The sequence below is a fragment of the Scyliorhinus torazame genome, chromosome 7 (genome assembly GCF_047496885.1).
Source record: "Scyliorhinus torazame isolate Kashiwa2021f chromosome 7, sScyTor2.1, whole genome shotgun sequence".
NCBI lineage: Eukaryota > Metazoa > Chordata > Chondrichthyes > Carcharhiniformes > Scyliorhinidae > Scyliorhinus > Scyliorhinus torazame.
In genome coordinates, this window is record NC_092713.1 from 53,361,774 (window position 1) to 53,381,827 (window position 20,054).

Genomic DNA, 20,054 nt, shown 5'->3' on the forward strand with positions numbered 1-20,054 from the left:
GGGGGGGGAAGAGGCTGTTGTGTTGGTCTTTGCCTCCCTGATAGCCCTGGGGCAGATATTGCTTGAATGACAGGATGCTGAGCCACCTAAAGCGGGGGTTTGGGTGATCCATCTGGCGCAGTTGCTGCACCTCAAAAATAAAATGTGTGGAAATGGGGTTCCTCTTGAAGTGGAGGTCATTCCCTTTAAGGAGTAGTAAAACATCAGTGGGAGGGGTAGTGAGGGTAGGGTGAAGGGACTGGGCTAGGGTGTGATGGGTTAAGTAACGTTGACTGCAACTGGATGCAGTGAAACTAGAAACGGGCTTCTGACACAGGAGATGGTCCAACACTGTTTTATTGAACTTCCTGATTGCTGTACATAGTCTGCTGTGAGTTGACACTCTATAAATCTAACTGATAACCTCCTACTGGCTTGACCAGACTAACTCTCTACCTCATGGTGATAGTGCTCACTGGCTTGTGCACTCTTACTATCTCAGTAGCTGTGTTCTGTAGAGAGAGGGAGAGTCTCAATGCCCTGTGTGCTTTATAGTGGTGGTGTCCTGTCTGGTGATTGATGTGTTGTGTGTTCTCATTGGTTATCCTGTGAGTCAATCACTGCCTGTCTGCATCTCATTATAGTGGATATTATGACCGGATGGGGGGGGGGGGGGGGGGGGTGTTGGGATGAGGTTACTGTTTCCGAGCATTGGTGTTGCTGTAAAATGCCTCGAATAAAAAAAATATTTTTTTAACGTTTGAGTCCTTTAGCTCTTTTTGAGAATTGAAGGGGGTGGGGGAGAGAATGTATTTGAACTGGAAGAGATTACAACAAAACAAACATTAAGAACAAAGTTACCTAACGGCACTTCTTTCAGGACCAGAGCACCCAGAGGAAACCCAAGAACACACGGGGAGAATTTGCTAACTCCGCACAGACAAGTGGGACTCTAACCTGGGACCCTGGTATTGTAACAACTGTGCTACCATCGCTGAACTCTGAGTCCTGAGGGCTGCAGCGTGTGCAATTGGAAGATTAGATGCTTCTCCTCTAGCTTGTGACAGGTTTCACTGGAGCATTGCAGCAGGTCAAAGATGGACATGTGGGCATGAGAAGCCCCTAGTTGCCTCATTCTGGCCCCACTTCGAATACACTGTGATAGAATTCAGAATGTCCAAAAGACATGTCCAGGTGTGGCTGGGGGGGTGCACTGAGGCAATGCATGCAAGACCATAAGACATGGGAGCAAGAACTTAACCTGCTTGAGTGCCATTAATTTGTTTAATGGCTTCAGCCCTAAAAGTAAGTAGGTATGGCATTACGCAGTGCATTTTAATGATGCAGAAAGGTGCAAGAAAGTGTAGTGCAGTATATTTGTATGGTTAAAGCAATAGATCAGTAGTTACCAAAGTAATTTTGAAATGTATTAAAGATGCAATATCTGAGCAATGAGTGCAGGGGAGCATGGCAGGAGCAACTCTAGACACCACTAAAAATGAGTCGCCAACCTTTTTTGGGGACCAGGTTTTGGTCCAATTTTTAAGGTTCAAATATGCTTAAGTGGATCCCTCCATAAGAAAACTTTCACCTGTAGTGGTAGTAATGCTACACATCTACAATTATATGCCAAGATCTTCAATAACTTTTTGCAAGATGTTGTCCCATTATATACTTTTAGCAACTAATAATAATAATCGCTTATTGTCACAAGTAAAGTGAAGTAAATGGAGCAGATTCCTATGTCTGTGAGTTTGATTTTAAAATGTTGATGCACATGCATTCAATTCTCAGACTTACCTGAAGTTCAGCTGTACTGGACACGTGGCTATTGGGGGATTTTTGGTTGAGCTATCTTGCTCTTTGGATGTATCTTGGAAATAGACAGATTTTGTCATGTACATATGATCTCCATGGTTTCCAGTGAAATTGATAATCTAGAGTTCGAGAAATGCAAGTCACAGACTGGGTTTGCATTTTTTAATGCTAAAATGAGTGGACTAGAAGGGTTTTTAAAATGAATTTTCTGGGAAATAGGAAACGAGTAGAGCCTGGGGAAACCAATGCAGTTCAATGAAAATGGTGTCATAATAATCTTTATTATTGTCACAGGTAGTCTTACATTAATATTTCAATGACGTTACTGTGAAAATCCCCAAGTCACCACACTGGCGCCTGTTCGGGTACACTTGGAGGGTTAATTCAGAATGTCAAATTCACCTAACAAGCACGTCTTTTGGGGCTTGGAAGAAACCGGAGCACCCAGAGGAAACCCACGCAGACATGGGAAGAATGTGTAGACTCCACACAGACAGTGACCCAAGCCAGGAATCAAACTTGGGACCCTGGTGCTATGAAGGCATGGTGCTAACCACTGTGCTACCATGCCGCCCCTCGTGCATGTGTCTGTATGCACATGCAGATTAGACTCTAGCTACAGGTTCATGGTTAGCTGTTGTCTGAGCAAAGGGAATTTGAGAACTTGCACCTTTTTAATGTAATTAAGGTGTAGGTGTGGTGGTAGAAAGCAGGTAGAGAACAATTTGGAACAACCTATGAGTGGTAAAATTGATATTATCGTACACCATTTGCAGCACAGAAGCAGGCCATTTGGTCTAAACAGCTGGCTTGTTATGCAGAGAAGGCCAGCAGCGTGGGTACAATTCACGTACCGGCCTTCCCGAACAGGCGCCGGAGTCACAGTAACTTCATTGAAGCCTACTTGTGACAATAAGCTATTATTATTATTATTATATTTGCTCTATCTTTCTTTCAGTCTATGCTCTAGCTAATTCCTTTGTTTCTCTCTCCAACATGGCTTAGCGTCAATGTCTTATATACGTGTAATTCTAGCTCCCTCTAGTGCTTGATCTAAACATTTCATTAACCCATGCAGTTCTTACATTTTAAGATGCCACGAGTCATGGTGCTGGACTTCCAGGTAAGACTGGAGGCACCATTGTTGGCAAACTCTTATCTTTTATTGATCATATTGCTAACTATTTGTAATGTAGTCTCTACATGGAACTCTCTCTCCATGCTCTTGTGTGATCCTATTTTTTGTGTCATTGATGTAAACTATATACTGAATATCAATCCTTTATACTTTGGTTAATTGTCTTGTAATTTGATGCCATCCTCCTCCGTGTTGGATGCTATCCTCCTCCGTGTTGATTACCAATCCCCACCACCCATACTCCACAATTTGTTCTTAATTAAATTATGAACCATTGTCATCAGCAGCAGCACTGATTCTAGTGGAAATGTTAAAGATCCCTGAGGGAAAACCCACATCCTTCCAAACAGAATCCTTCTCTTATCTCCTAACCAATTACCAACCATATCATAAAGGTGACTTTGCTTATAAACTCTACAGAATAGTATCAAATACCTTTTGCAAGTATGAAATCATCCTTCGGCACTCTTGTATCTGCTATGCTCCTGACTTTCTCAAAGTAATCAACTAGGTTTGGATAGGGTGCTCTTTCCAAGGACCTGTGCAGACTCGATGGGCCGAATGGCTACCTGCACTGGAAATTTTATGATTAGTTAGATCTAATGTACCCTTTACCAATCCATGCTGACTCTGATCAATTAATCCTCACTTCTTCAGGCCTTGTAGTTGGAAGACTTTTCTATATAAATGCTTTGTGTTCCAGTAACTTTCCCATAACTATTAAGCTGGTAAGTCCATGCCTACATTATTCTTCCAACCCACCTTTCTTAATGAAATGCTGTTTGCAATTTGTGAATCCTTTATGACGAGCTTATCTGTAACTGCCTTGCCTATGATTTTAATTCTCTAAATGGAAGCCATCATATTCCAGAGATTCATCAGGAGTGTCCCTACCACTGGACCAGAAGCTGTGTTTGTTCCACTTCAGGACTTGATGGCCATGGAAGGTGTGCTTGTAATGACAAGTTATTTATCAGACTGTAAGTCCTTCCAATATGCTGCTGGTAGGCCGCAAGACTGGGAGGAGTTCCTGGTCAGCCATACTGCAGAAGGCAATGGCAAATCACTGCAGTATTTTGTCAAGCAGTGGAACAATTCAATGGAAAGCGATGATCGCCTACTGACCATGGTTAGGGCAGGGTATCTGAAGGCGGAGGAAAAATTGCCATTTTGTCCTCATTACCATTGTGGTACCCTCAATAATGACACTTCGAGTGTAAACGGTAAAGAAGGCTTCAATAAACTAAGAACTAGACTGGTGCTGAGATGTGTGCTAACAGCTACGCCGCCCACAAGGCGCCCCCTTATATACGGCTCCCAGATGGGCAGAGGCGGACGGTCTTAAAGGGGACATCACCTTACATGATGACAAGGGTACAATGTTACAGTAACCGTTCATCGCATTCAGCCCGTGTTTGAAAAAGAGTCCGGTGGGGGTGAAGTGCCATCATAAGTCCATCCGTCTCAGTGGCCGGATCGGGAGGGGGTGCTGGGTCCTGCAGGGGAGCGGCGCGGGAAGGGGTGTCTGTAGTGGGGAATCCAGCGGGTGCCAGATCCCGGAGGGAAACCGTATCTTGCCTGCCGTCGACGTAGGCATAACTGGGGTTGGATTGGCGTAGAGTAATCGGACCTTTTTCGACCGGGCTCCGTTTTATGGCTCCTCGTGTGCCTCCGGAGAAGAACAGGTCCCAGAGCCATCAGCCAAGGTGGAAGCGAGACCCCGGAGTTAGACTTCCTGGGGAAGACAAACAATCGGTTGTGAGGGGTCTCATTCGTGGCCGTGCAGAGGAGCAACCTAATGGGGTGTAGGGCATCGGGCAGGACCTCCTGCCAGAGAGTAGTTGGGAGACTTCTTGACCATAGTGCCAGAAGGACAGCCTTCCACACTGTTGCGTTCTCCCTCTCCACTTGCCCTTTTCCCCGCGGGTTCTAACTGGTCGTTCTGCTCGAGGCGATGCCTTTGCTGAGCATATACTGACGCAGTTCATCGCTCATGAACACTGTACCCCGATCGCTGTGGATATAAGCGGGGAAACCGAACACTGAAGATGCTGTGCAGTGCCTTAATCGCGGTGGCTGAGGTCATGTCGGGGCAGGGAATGGCGAATAGGAAGTGGGAGAACTCATCGGTAACGGTGAGGAAATAGGCATAACTATTGGTGGACGGGAGGGGCCCCTTGAAGTCCTCGCTCAAAGGGCCCCCGAGGCCTTCACGAGCCAAACCTTGTCTGGCCGGTAGAAGTGCGGTTTGCACTCCGCACAAATCTGGCAGGCCCTGATCATGGCCTTGACCTCCTTGGTTGATTAAGGTAGGTTGCGGGACTTGATAAAATGGACGAACCGGGTAACCCCTGGGTGGCAGAGGCCATTGTGGGTGGCTTGCAGGCGGTCGTCCTGCGCGTTGACGCATGTGCCACGGGACAGGGCATCTGGGGGCTTGTTGAGCTCCCCTGGACAATACTTGATATCGTACGTGTAGGTGGAGAGTTCTATCCTCCACCTCAAAATTTTATCGTTTTTTTATTTTGCCCCATTGCGTGTTATCGAACATATAGGCGACCAACCGTTGGGTCGGTGACTAGGGTGAACCTCCTACCGGATAGTAGTGCCTCCAGCCCCGCACAGCCTCCACAATCGCTTGTGCCTCCTTCTCGACTGCAGAGTGTCGAACCTCGGAGGCGGTGAGGGTCCGGGAGAAGAACGCTACTGGTCTGCCTGCTTGATTGAGGGTAGCAACCAGGGCAATGTCTGATGCATCGCTCTCTATCTGGAAGGGGATGGTTTTGTCCACCGCGCGCATAGCGGCCTTGACTATATCGGCCTTGATGTGGTTGAAGCCAATCGAGCCTCAGCTGAGAGGGGAACAGTGGTGGTCTTTGAGTGGGTGGGCTTTGTCTTCATACTTGGGGACCCACTGGGCGTCGTAGGAGAAGAGTCCCAAACAACGTTTGAGGGCCTTGAGGCTGTGGGGGAGGGGGAGTTCCTTAAGGGCAGCATGCGGTCGGGGTCGGGACATAGGACCCCGTTTTCCACGACATAGCCGAGGATGGCTAGCCGGGTTGTGTGGAAAACGCATTTTTCCTCATTATACGTCAGGTTAAGGGTTCGAGTGGTCTGGAGGAACTTTTCGAGGTTTGCGTCATGGTCCTGCTGGTCATGGCCGCAGATGGTGACATTGTCCAAGTACGGGTATGTAGCCCGCAAACCGTACTGGTCCACCATTTGATCCATCGTCCTTTTGAAAGACGGAGACCCCATTTGAGACGCCGAAGGGGACCCTGACTAAATGGAAGAGCCGGCCGGCTGCTTCAAAGGCAGTATAGGGGCGGTCTTTTGGTCGGATGGGGGGCTGGTGGTAGGTGGATTTGAGGTCGACCGTGGAAAATACTCTGTATTGGGTGATCTGATTTACCATTTCAGCGATGTGAGGAAGAGTGTATGCATCAAGCTGTGTGAATCGGTTCATGGTCTGGCTATAATCCACACCCATCAGTTTCTTATCCCCGGACCGGACTACCACCACTTGTGCTCTCCAAGGGTTGTTGCTAGCCTCGATGACCCCCTCTCCCAGTAGACGCTGGACCTCTGACTTGATAAAAGTCATATCTTGGGCACTGTACCGCCGGCTCCAGGTGGCGACGGGCTTACAGTTGGGAGTGAGGTTCGCAAATAGCGAGAGGGGTGCGACTTTCAGTGTCGCAAGGCAGCATACCGTGAAGGGGGGGGGGGGGGGGGGGGGCAAGCGTCGGCCAAACTTCAGTGTCAGGCTTCAGTGGCTGCACTGGAATTCCAGTCCGAGCAGCAGGGGGGCACCGAGGTGGGGAAGGATATAACATTTGAAACGGGTGTACTTGGGGCCCTGGACCGAGGGACCCGGATGCAAGGGCTATGGTTTGGGACGTGGGATGGGTGCGCAGGGAGCAGCGCCTTACCGTTTCAAGGTGGATAAAGCTCTCCGTGCTCCTGGAGTCGAAGAGGCATGCAATGTCGCGCCCGTTGGCCTGGACCTGCATCATAGAGTTCTGCAGGTGTTTTGGCCGAGTTTGGTCGAGGGTGATCGCTCTCACTCGCGGGTAGTCTGAGTCCTCAGCCGAGTCTGACTCTTAAAATGGCCACCGCCGTGGCTGCACGTGTCTGGTCGAGAAGATGGCTGCCGACAAGATGGCTGCTCCCATGATTCGCACGAGGCTGATGACGCGTCAGAAGGGGGTGTGTCGAGTCGGTGCGCAGCCGCATTGCGAGGCCTGAGCCTGATTTTCGGGCCAGCTGTTCTTTGTTCTTCTGGCCCCTGGGTCTGGCCAGGCAGACCCTCGCAAAATGCCCCTTCTTCCTGCAGATCGCAGAGTGCGCGTGGGTGCTGGCCCTGCCCATAGAAGTAGCACGCTGTGCCCCCCATGCTGAGCGGGTCGCCGCGTGGCGCAGGCCTGTAGTATGGCTGAGTGTGTGGAAGTCCGGGGGTACGTACCCAAGTTATGTCTGGCCACCTCCAGCGAGGAGGCAAGCGTTAGCGTGTCCTGGAGGTCTTTTGCCCCGTTTTCGAGCAGCCGCTGCCGGATGTACGTCGAGCGGATGCCGGACACCAAAGCGTCTCTGCTGTGCAGGTTCATATGGGCTTCCCCTGTCACATCCTGGTGGTCACAGTCCCTGGCAAGCGCGGTGCGTTTCTCGACGAATTTGTCTAGCGATTTCCCCTGAGCACTGCCAGCAGGTAGAGAGCAGATGCCTGGCGTGCACCTCGTTGATAGGCTTGACGAACCGCTTGCGGAGTAGGTCGACCGCCTCTTCATAAGTCGTCGCCTTTTTGAGCGTGGCGGAGATTCTGTGACTCACCCGGGCGGGGAGTAGACTCACCTGGGCGTGGAGTAGACGCAGCTTGCGCGGCCCCAAGATGGGAGTCTCTGAGGAGTCCAGGTAAGTGTTGAAGCATCAGAGCCAGTATTAAAAAATGTATTTTGCCTCCGGTGTCTGTGCTTCCAGGTTGAGCTTCTCTGGTTTTAGGCCTGCGTCCATCCTGATGTAGTTTAGTTTATTAAATTGTGGTACCCTCGATAACGACGCTTAGAGTGTAAACGGTAAAGGAGGCTTTAATAAACTAAGAACTAGACTGGTGCCGAGACGTGTGCTAACAGCTACGCCGCCTACAAGGCGGCCCCTTGTATATGGCTCCCAGATGGGCGGAGGCGGAGTTCCCCAGGCTTCCAAGCCCGGTCTTAAAGGGGACATCACCTTACATGATGACAAGGGTACACGGTTACAGTAACCGTTCATCACAACCATTTTGTTATGTATGTAGATTTTGCATTTAAGGCAGTTTGAGACTAGAATGTTGTCAAAGGTCGATAATGGATCCCTTTGTTTTTTTTCACCTCTAATTGAAATCTAAATAGAGAAGAAGTATTGTTATGTCTTGTGGTTCTCAGCAGTTTGAAATAATTGCACATTAGACACATTTTGGAGCTGCTATCAGCCATAATTGCTCTTAATTTCACAATGTACTGTGGAATGATGCATTGTAATGACCTATTGCATGTGCTTGCCACATTACTAAGATTTTATTGAAGGCTGCCGTTTGATTTTCTGGGATTCCGTTTTCATTCTCAGTAACTCCTTTTTATTAGGTGGTGAAATCACATTGTAACTATCTCCGGATTTAAGTTGGATTTTTTAGGTTACCTCCTTTGGGTAACAGCACAAATGCCAAAGAATAGGGAGAAGATTGCTCCACAAATATCCCCATCCTCAATAATGAGAGAGCCCAGCAACAATCATTATCCATTTCTGCCTTCTCCGGAGATCCTCAGCATTACAGATCCAGTCTTCAGCCAATTGGCCACGTGGTATTGTAAGGGCCCTTCCTGTTGATTCCCTTATTTCCCCTTTATTTTTGCCGCACTCCTATTGATTCGCGAATACTTAATGGCATGTATCTTTAACATCCATCCAAGTGTGGAACTCAAAAGTTACAAAAGAGAACACGGTGCTAACCTTCGGACAGCAGAATTCCGACTGTTCTGCACCTGAGAGAGATCGGGGGGGACTCTGTTCGATTGGTTGACTGGTGGCCAATGAATTGGCCAAAAAGCAGTGTTCTTCCTGGTAACAGGTGGTGCTTGGATCCAACCTGAGTGGAATGATTTTTCCGAGAACGAAGGAAAGCACAATCGGGTCCTGGATACTAAAAAGGATATCTCGCTCTCCCTTGTTTTCTCCACAAAAGCTGCCTAGCTACTATATTTCTGAATCTGCAGGGACCATCATTACAGACTGAAAGCCTAGACTGAAGGAAGGTGTGCTGGAGGGCAACCATCTGAAACAAAGGAATATTTTCATTATTGGTTTGACTCCCCTCTTGTGTTTTTGTCTGTCATATGTGCGGCGACTCTGGGCAAGTGGGGCCAGATTTGACCACTTACTAGCCCAGGGGCTGTAACCAGAAACCGCTGATGGCACTGGATATTGCAAAGGATGTGGGCCCTGAAAATACTTGGCAATAGTACTGAAGATCTGTGTTCCAGAACTTGCCGTGCCTCTAGCCAAGGTGTTCCAGTACAGCTAAAGCACTGGCACCTACCTGCCAATGTGGAAAATTGTTCCGACATGCCCTGCCCACAAGAAATAGGACACATCCAATGCGGCCAATTATTGTCCCATCCAGAAAAATTCACTCCCCCCTATTGCCAATCTACAAGATGCACTGCAAGAACTTAACAAGACTTTTCAGAAAGCACCTTCCAAACCAGCAGCTCCACCATCTAGAAGAACAAGGGCAGCAGAACCATGGATATGCCTCCACCTGGAAATTCTCCAAATCACTCGCCACCCTGGCTTGGAAATATATTCCCATTCTTTCATTGATGCTGGGTCAAAATTCTGGTATTCCCCCCCCCCCCCGGCATTACTGTGGGTGTACCTATACCTCAAACTGCAGTGGTTTAAGAAGGCAGTTCGCCATCACCTGCACGAGGACAATTGGGAATGGGCATTTTAAAAAGTGCAACCAGTTTGGAGGTCTCTTTCAGTCATCCAACATCTTGGATTCATTAACTTTTATCTTTGGCTATGTCATATTCAGACAAGAGGAATATGGACATGCATTTACAAATTAACCTTAATGGAATTAATCACTGGTGATGTGCATCACTGTAAATACATGTAAGCTAGACAGACACTAGAGGGAGCACCAGAAACATCACACACGCACACTCGACCAATGGACATTCACAAGGAGGTGACACGACCACAGGGGGGCATTACACCAACCCATACATAAAGGACACCACACACGTGATCAGCCTCCTTCGGCCAGTGGAGACAGTCAGTGAGGAGAGGCACAGGGTTGATTCATTATCACACCCACCACATGGAAGACAGCAGCTGGTCAGTCAGTTTAGGTAGCTACAATAGGATTAGCAGTCGTGTCGAACTCTTTATAAAAGTGTACATAGTGTAAATAAATGAGTTGAAGTTATTTACACGTCTCGACCTTCCTTGACAAATGCAACACAAGGAAGCCGCTCATGTTACAAAGGAAACATAACAAAACAATCACCTTTCACTTTTTCATCATAAGGGTGAATTGGCCCAGGTTCTAGACAGTATGGCAGTTCTTGAAGCACCTTGTGTGACTGGAGCAGTGAGCATGAGCAACAATTTGTGATTTGAGGGGTGGCTCTGCGCCGATTCTGTGTTTTCCCCATGTATCAAGAGTGACTTGTCTCATTACTCACCGACTGTTGGTGTATTTTGAACATTGATCAGTATAACTGTCCCAGTCATTAACATTTTTATATATTACATTGAAGATTAAAAATCAAGTTTTATAATAAAACTGAACATTGTGTCTTTTCTAGTTTGTATTCGCAAGTATCACCTGAGTGGTGGTACGGTGTCTCTCCACCTCATGGATTTGGTATTCATTTGCTGTGAGTTTGACATGCTGTACTGACTATCCATGTTGCTGATATTGATACCTTTTGTTAATGCTATTGATACTCCATCTTCAAAGCATCTAACTCAGCTTGTTTATATTTGGGTGATCTTTCTTGCCTCAGATCAAAGAGTGCTTTTCATTCACTTAATCACGAGTGTACAAACTCGTCCTTGTGATGCCTCCTATGTCTCGTGGTTTACTGAGATCAGCTACAACTGTTCACAACTGCTGAACTCCAGGGTAGCAGGGCCATCTCTTTGCTGTTAATATTTCTACTTTGTGTCCCTCTGATTTGGGTGATGGCTGGCTGTTTAATCTCTGTCCCACCATATGCCATCAGCATGAAGTTGCTACATCTCTCCGAACATCATTCTTTGGATGCTTGTTTTCTTTCAAGTTTTCAGGAAAGATCTTTTGTGTAGTGTGACTGGGATAATAGAACGTTGTGCTGGTATAAAAGTTTCAGATTTGTGGTTTTGGACTTTGTTTCCCACTTTCTCCCTGATCTGACTGGCTGTGTAAATTTATATTCTCCAAGATCTGTCACATCCACTCATTTTGTGCAGTTGTATGATTCTTTGTTTATTGTGTCCTCAAACTCTTCATCTTGCAGAAGATGGATATTTTGGTTTTCTTTTATCATTTTCCCTGTTGCTGTGCCTCTGGTAATTTGGTGAATCATGTTTCTTTATTCTGCTCATCTTTTTCCAGTGACTTTCCGCAGCTCAGCAGTTTGATCTGCATACAGAGCATTTTCTTCTGCCGATGAGCCTGGCATCCATAGCTTTTGAGCATCTTTGTTTCTCCTTGGTGTATATTTTTTTATTGCTGTTTCACTACATGCACCTTGTTGCCTTTTCATTGAAGATTAGTTGTTTGGGTAGTCAGCATCTTCCTCTGTCAACTCATGGCTTGCTTCATATGCTCTGGCAGTATCTACAGCCTGAGGTGTTATTAGATGTCCTGTCCAATCGAACCTTGCACCTCCTGTGTGTGTGTGTGTGTGTGTGTGTGTGGCTTGAAATGAATTGATCTATCAGCCTTTCACCTGTTTGTTTGCTGGTTACATTTCTCAATGTCTTTCAGGCTCAACACTTCCTACCTCGAGCATGAAATTCATATCAGTGAATCTTATGGTTTGACTTTGGTTCGATGGTCTGAATTTCTCACTTATCTGGGTTTTTGTCATACTCGTCACTGAATGCCAAATCACACTTCATTAAAATTTCTGAAATGCCTCCACAGCATTTATCATGGGCAGCAGCTGGGCATTCCTTGCAGAAGCAATTAGTGTGTGTGTTCCTAACTCTTTGCAATGATATACAGTCATGATCATTAAAATCTGCTTGGGGGCGGGGGGGGGGGGGGGGCTTCCAGGTGCGGCGATGACCAGCTAAGTCTCACGTTTCGGCAGCTCCCATTGGAACGGACTTTTGGGCTCTTCATAGGAGCCCCAACGGCAATTTTTAACGGCCAAAATCACTGTGCGGTGAAATAGAAGGGAATCCCCCCCGGATATATATGGAAAAAGGAGAGGATAGTGGCCGGATTGCAGTGGATCCTTTGGAGCAGCGGCAAGGAAGGGAAGCTCGAAGCAAGATGGCGTCAGAAGGTGGCCGTTTGGTATGGGGCCCGGAGCAACAAGAGTTCCTGCGGCGCTGTGTGGAAGAGCTGACGAAGGAGGTGTTGGCCCCGATGCTACAGGCGATTGAAGGGCTAAAGGAGGCGTAGAGGACCCAGGAACTGGAGCTTCGGGTCATGAAGGCAAAGGCCGCTGAAAATGAAGATGAAATACAGGGCCTGGTGGTGAAGACAGAGATGCACGAGGCACAGCATAAAAGGTGTGTGGAGAGGTTGGAAGCCCTGGAGAATAATTCGAGGAGGAAGAATCTAAGAGTCTTGGGTCTTCCCGAGGGGGCGGACGTCGGGGCATATGTGAGCACGATGCTTCACTCGCTGATGGCATCGGAGGCCCTGACGGGTCCGTTAGAGGTGGAGGGAGCTTATTGAGTTCTGGCGCGAAGACCAAAGGCTGGAGAAATACCTCGAGCCATCGTGGTGAGGTTTCACTGCTACAACGACATGGAGATGGTCCTAAGATGGGCGAAGAAAACTCTGAACTGTAGGTGGGAGAACGCGGTGATCCGCGTATACCAGGATTGGAGTGCGGAGATGGCGAGAAGGAGGGCAAGTTTCAATCGGGCTAAGGCGGTGCTTCACAAAAAGGTTAAATTTGGAATGTTGCAACTGGCGAGACTGTGGGTCTCACACCATGGGAAGCACCACTACTTTGAGACGGCAGAAGAGGCGTGGCATTCATTGTGGACGAGAAGCTGGAATAGTCTGGCGCGAGAAAGAGCCTCTGGGATAAAGTGGTGGGGTGATTATGTGGGGCGAGGAAGGGGAAGGATGTTTTTTCAATTTGTTAATTTTTCAATTCTGTAACTTTTCTCTCTTCCCCTCGTTGGGGGGGGGGGCGGGAGGATGAGGAACTGTGGGTGCCGGTGGGAAGGAGAAGGGAACTGCGCCATTAGGGGCGGGGCCGAGTGGGAAAGGCGGGCTTTGCTCCCGCGCTATGGTAATTATGGCGGGAACAGGGGCGCAGGAAGGAGGGGGCCTCGCACAGTGAGGGGCCGAGGGCAAACGGGGAAGCCGAGGTCAGCCAGAGTTCGCTGACTTCTGGGAGCAACATGGGGGGTGTAACTAAGCTAGAGGGGGATCTAGTGGGGGGGGGGGTGTGAGGAGCTGGGTTTAAAAAGGGGGGTGGCTAGTCGACAAGGGGGGGGTAGGTAAAGAGCCCCCCAACCCGGCTGATCACGTGAGAGGGCTGAATGGGCCGATTAAAAGGGCACGGGTACTCGCGCACCTAAAGAAATTAAAGGCAGATGTGGCTATGTTGCAGGAGACGCACCTGAAACTGACAGACCAGGTCAGACTACGTAAAGGATGGGTGGGGCAGGTGTTTCATTCGGGTTTAGATGCAAAGCATAGGGGGGTGGCTATTTTAGTGGGGAAACGGGTACTGTTTGAGGCAAAGACCATAGTGGCGGACAGTGGGGGTAGATACATGATGGTGAGTGGCAGATTGCAAGGGGAGGCGGTGGTTCTGGTGAACGTATACGCCCCAAACTGGGATGATGCAAACTTCATGAGGCGTATGTTGGGGCGTATTCCGGACCTGGAGGCGGGAAAGTTGGTAATGGGGGGAGACTTCAATATGGTGCTTGATCCAGGGTTGGACCGGTCGAGGTCCAGGACCGGGAGGAGGCCGGCAGCGGCCAAGGTGCTTCAGGACTTCATGGAGCAGATGGGAGGAGTAGACCCCTGGAGATTTATTAGGCCTAGGAGTAAGTTCTCATTTTTCTCCCATGTTCACAAGGTATATTCACAGATAGACTTTTTTGTCCTGGGAAGGGCACTGATTCCAAAGGTGACAGGGACGGAGTATACGGCCATAGCCATCTCGGACCACGCTCCACATTGGGTAGATCTGGAGGTAGGAGAGGAAAAATAACAGCACCCACTCTGGAGAATGGACATGGGCTTATTGGTGGATGAGGGGGGGCTTATTGGCGGATGAGGGGGTATGTCTAAGGGTAAGGGGGTGTATCGAAAGGTACTTGGAGCTTAATGACAACGGAGAGGTTCAGGTGGGAGTGGTCTGGGAGGCGTTGAAGGCGGTGGTCAGAGGGGAACTGATATCCATAAGGGCACATAAAGGGAAGCAAGAGAGTAAAGAAAGGGAGCGATCGTTGAGAGAACTTCTGAGGGTGGACAGGCAATATGCAGAGGCACCGGAGGAGGGACTGTACAGGGAAAGACAAAGGTTACATGTGGAATTTGACTTGCTGACCACGGGTAAGGCAGAGGCACAGTGGAGGAGGGCACAGGGTGTACAGTATGAATATGGAGAGAAGGCGAGTTGGCTACTGGCCCAACAATTGAGTAAGAGTGGAGCGGCGAGGGAGATAGGTGGGGTGAGAGATGCGGAGGGAGAGATGGAACGGGGGGCGGAGAGAGTGAACGGGTTGTTCAAGGCATTCTGAGAGGTTGTATAAGGCTCAGCCCCCGGAAGGGAAGGAGGGAATGATGCATTTCCTGGATCAGCTGGAATTCCCGAAGGTGGAGGAGCAGGAGAGGGCGGGACTGGGAGCACAGATTGAGGTGGAGGAGGTGGTAAAGGGGATTGGGAGCGTGCAGGCGGGGAAGGCCCCGGGACCGGGTTGGTTCCCGGTGGAATTTTATAGGAAATATATGGACCTACTGGCCCCGCTTTTGACGATAACCTTTAATGAGGCCAGGGAAAGGGGGAAGTTGCCCCCGACTATGTCGGAGGCGACGATATCGTTACTTTTGAAGGAGGAAAAAGAGCCGCTGCAGTGTGGGTCCTACAGGCCCATTTCCCTTTTGAACGTAGATGCTAAGCTCCTGGCCAAGGTGATGGCGACGGGGATAGAGGATTGTGTCCCGGGGGTGGTCCACGAGGATCAAACTGGGTTCGTTAAGGGGAGACAGCTGAACACAAACATACGGAGGCTGCTAGGGGTGATGATGATGCCCCCATCAGAGGGGGAGGCGGAGATAGTGGTGGCGATGGACGGCGAGAAAGCATTCGACAGAGTGGAGTGGGACTACCTGTGGGAAGTGTTGAGGAGATTTGGTTTTGGAGAAGGGTTTATTGGATGGGTACAGCTGCTATATAGGGCCCCGGTGGCAAGTGTGATCATGAACAGGCAGAGGTCTGACTATTTCCGTCTTTATAGAGGGACGAGGCAGGGGTGTCCCCTGTCTCCGTTACTGTTTGCATTGGCAATTGAGCCCCTGGCCATAGCACTGAGGGGCTCCAGGAAGTGGAGGGGAGTACACCGGGGAGGAGAACACCGGGTATCATTGTATGCAGATGATTTATTGCTGTATGTTGCGGACCCAATGGAGGGGATGCCTGAGATAATGCAGACACTCAGGGAGTTTGGGGAATTCTCGGGGTACAAATTGAATATGGGGAAGAGTGAGTTGTTTGTGGTGCATCCGGGGGAGCAGAGCAGGGGAATAGATGACTTACCGCTGAGGAAGGTAACAAGAGATTTCCGGTACTTGGGGATTCAGATAGCCAGGAGTTGGGGAACCTTACATAGGCTTAATCTAATACGATTGGTGGAACAGATGGAGGAGGATTTTAAGAGATGGGACATGGTGCCCCTGTCACTGGTGGGTAGGGTGCAGGTGGTCAAAATGGTCGTCCTCCCGAGATTCCTTTTTGTGTTTCAGTGCCTCCCGGTGATGGGCACGAAGGTTTTTTTCAAAAAATGGAGAAAAGTGTCATGAGTTGTGTGGGCTGGGAAGACCCCGAGAGTGAGGAGGGGGTTTTTGCAGCGTAGCAGGGATAGGGGGGGACTGGCACTACCGAGCTTAAGTGAGTACTACTGGGCCGCCAATATCTCAATGGTGTGTAAGTGGATGGGAGAAGGGGAGGGAGCGGCGTGGAAGAGATTGGCGTCCTGCAAAGCCTACAAGCACTGGCGACGGCGCTGTTGCCGTTCTCCCCGAAGAAATACACCACAAGTCCAGTGGTGGTGGCAACATTGAAAATTTGGGGGCAGTGGAGACGACGTAGGGGAATGACTGGAGCCTCGGTGCGGTCCCCGATAAGAAATAATCATAGGTTTGTCCCGGGGAGAATACATGGGGGATTTAGAGCATGGCAGAGAGCTAGGATTGGGCAACTGAGGGATCTGTTCTTAGACGGGACGTTTGCGAGTCTGGGAGCGCTGACGGAAAAATATGGGTTGCCCCAAGTGAATGCATTTCGGTACATGCAATTGAGGGCTTTTGCGAGGCAACAGGTGAGGGAATTCCCGCAGCTCCCGACGCAGGAGATTCAGGATAGAGTGATCTCAGGGACATTGGTGGGGGATGGTAGGGTGTCGGATATATACCGGGAAATGAGAGACGAGGGGGAGATCATGGTGGATGAGCTGAAGGGAAAATGGGAAGAAGAGCTGGGGGAAGAGATTGAAGAGGGGCTGTGGGCAGATGCCCTACGTGGGGTAAACTCTTCGTCCTCGTGCGCCAGGCTTAGCCTGATACAATTCAAGGTTTTGCACAGGGCGCATATGACCGGAGCAAGGCTCAGTAAATTTTTCGGGGTAGAGGATAGGTGTGGGAGATGCTCGAGAAGCCCAGCAAACCACACCCACATGTTTTGGTCGTGCCCGGCACTGCAGGGGTTCTGGGTGGGCGTGGCAAATGTGCTTTCGAAGGTGGTGGGGGTCCGGGTCGAGCCAAGCTGGGGGTTGGCTATATTTGGGGTTGCAAAGGAGCCGGGAGTGCAGGAGGCGAGAGGGGCTGATGTTTTGGCCTTTGCGTCCCTAGTAGCCCGGCGAAGGATATTGCTTATGTGGAAGGAAGCCAAACCCCGGGCGTGGAGACCTGGATAAACGACATGGCAGGGTTTATAAAACTAGAACGGATAAAGTTTGCACTAAGGGGTTCGGCTCAAGGGTTCACCAGGCGGTGGCAACCGTTCATTAACTACCTCGCAGAACGATAAAGGAAATGGGAAGGTACCAGCAGCAACCCGGAGGGCTCGGGTGTTTTTGTGTAGATAGTTGTACTTGGTTATGTATATTGGATTGTTTGATTTTATTATTTGGAAGAGTTATTATTTTTGTTATGGCAGTTGCCATTTAGTTTATATATTATTTATTTATTTGTTAAAAACGGTCACTGTTATTTATATTGTTTTATTGTTGTAAAAGGGGAAAAACCTTTGTACTGTTTTGTTTGGCTGAAAAATTTGAATAAAATATATATATATATTTTTTAATCTGCTTGGGGGCAGAATGGTGGCACAGCGGTTAGCACTGCTGCCTCATGGCACCAAGGTCCCATGTTCGATCCCGGTTCGGGTCACTGTCCGTGGGAAGTTTGCACATTCTCCCTGTGTTTGATTGGGTTTCGCCCCCACAACCCGTGTTTGAATGGGTTTCACCCCACAACCCAAAGATGTGCAGAGTAGGTGGATTGGCCACACTAAAAATTGCGCCTTTAATTGGAAAAAATGAATTGGGTAGTCCTAAATTTATTTATCTTTTTAAATTTAAATCTGCTTGGGTTGCAGTCAAATGAGTTGTCGTGAGCTTTGTTTCTTCTGATATTGTACCTGGAAACATGGAAACCCATGGGGCTTTTCACAGAACTACATTGAAGCCTACTTGTGACAATAAGGTATTTATTATCCCAGTGCACTGCTTTTCTGAGGGAAATTGGATCATGTAACAGCAAGGCTGCATGTTCTAGAGAATGAGCCTTTAAGGTTTGACCTCCTGAAAAGGCCTTCTTTTGAGGCAAAAAAGGAAACCGCCCAAAGGCGATGTCCAAAGTGGTGGGGATGAGGGTGGTGCTGCACTATCAATTACGATGAGAGTAGAGAGTAATCGAGGCTTTATTAAGCAGAGATGTGTTGCCTCGTGCAGCTGCTACCGAAATGGCAGCAGCTCGGTGAGCGCACACTTTTCTACTCCGCCTACTGGGCGGAGCCAGCAGGCAGGGATCTACCCCCATACCTGTAGTACAGGAGCCTTGCTGTGTTACCTCTAATACACGTATTATACAAACTGTGTGACTATCACAGGTGGAGCCTAGCCTGAAAGTGGCAGTCTTCGGGGTATCAGACCAGCTAGATCTCTTCATGGGGAGGAGGGTGGACACCATTGCCTTTGCCTCACTGATCGCCTGCCGTAGACTACTGCTCTGCAGTCGGTCAGCTGTGTCACCTAAAGCTGCAGACTGGCTGTCCGACCTATCGGAATTTCTTCAAATGGAGAAAATCTAATTCGCCGGGGGTCGGAAGATGGCTTCCTCAGAACATGGGAGCCATTCACCCAACTGTTCCCGGGACCTGTTTGTGACCAACGAACAAACAAAAAAATAATAAGTAGATGAGAAAAGAGAGGGATGGGGGAACTGTGCAAGAGGGGGAGCCAAACACAGCTGAAAAGAAAGGGGAGCTGCAGAGGGGGAAAGGGAGGCAGGGAAGAAGGAAGGACTGGGGCAAAGAATTACAGAGGGGAGGAAAGACCAGGGAACACAAACTGGAAGGAGAGCACGGGAAACGACCACAACAAACACTTCAGGGCAGTAGAGAGTAAGAAAGTAAAGGAGGAAGGAAAGAATGACGGCAGAGGCAAACACAACAGCGAAAACCAACCAGAAGCAAGCAAGTAACATCAGGGGTGCCATCCAGGCACCCCACCCACCCAATTATGTTTTGTTTTGCTTGTTTGTTCTGTATGTATTTTCTTGTTTTAGAAACCGAAAAGCGCCCCCCCCCCCCCCCCCATGACATGTATAACGTAATTGTCTCTCCGTTGCCATACACTTCCCCAGATTGTACTTTCCCACCCCTTTTTTAGTTATGTGTTTTTGTTATCTCTTTTTGGTTTCTCTTTGTGTACATCTGTAAGTATACCATGTATTTTATTAAAAAAAACAAAATATTCTTTTAAAAGTTTTGACCTCTTGATTTCAAAACCTAATTGTTGCTTCACTGAAGTGGTAAACTCTTCTTGTTTTGAAAACTTCACCCGCTGAGATGCAGCTTGTACATCGTATTTGTTTGGGGGACTTTAACCTGAAATGATAGTTGAGCTGTTTTATGATGTCACTATCTTGCTTGTGATGGCATGAAGATTATGTGGGCTGTGTTGTCAGTCTGCATTTCTCACCCATCATCTAGTAAAGGCAAGCTCAATGTGTCTCCTTGGAATAGCTGAAGTGCTTTTGAAATCTTGGTAAGTAGTTTCTAGAATGTCAAGTGAAGATGGTAAACTTTCAATGTCAAGATTGACAAATTTTAGTTAAACATTCACTGATATTCAGATGCAGATATAGATTTTAAATGTATTATATATCCTGTGGGTTGTATTGCTGATGCTAAGCTCTCCAAAATAGGATATTCGATCTACTTTTGTTACCAAATGTATGTAAACTTGAGTTTTAGTTGCATATGTACATATTGGAATAAGATTATAAGCTTCATAGATTGCAGCTCGATTGAAGTCTTTATACATATAAAACATCTATCATTTATCAAAATAAATATTGTTTTTAGTTGACAACTCCTGAACTCCAGGGGCAGAGGATAGCCAGGGAAGAGTAGGGACAAGGGGCAATCTGTACTTGGAACCA

General features: G+C 48.4%; 1 protein-coding gene and 1 long non-coding RNA gene across 4 annotated transcripts in view; one reads left to right on the forward strand and one right to left on the reverse strand.

The window, feature by feature from the left end:
- LOC140426218 (uncharacterized) overlaps window positions 1-20,054 on the reverse strand; it is a 209,642-nt gene that overhangs the window by 71,301 nt on the left and 118,287 nt on the right. The window lies entirely within an intron of this gene.
- kif2c (kinesin family member 2C) overlaps window positions 1-20,054 on the forward strand; it is a 138,727-nt gene that overhangs the window by 9,646 nt on the left and 109,027 nt on the right. Inside the window, exon 1 of one of the 3 annotated variants that reach the window (XM_072510717.1) lies at window positions 19,611-19,657. The exons of the other annotated variants lie outside the window; for them this stretch is intronic. The gene's annotated coding sequence lies outside the window, so the exon portion shown is untranslated. Of the gene's footprint in view, window positions 1-19,610; window positions 19,658-20,054 lie in introns of those variants that run through there. 3 annotated transcript variants of the gene reach the window in all.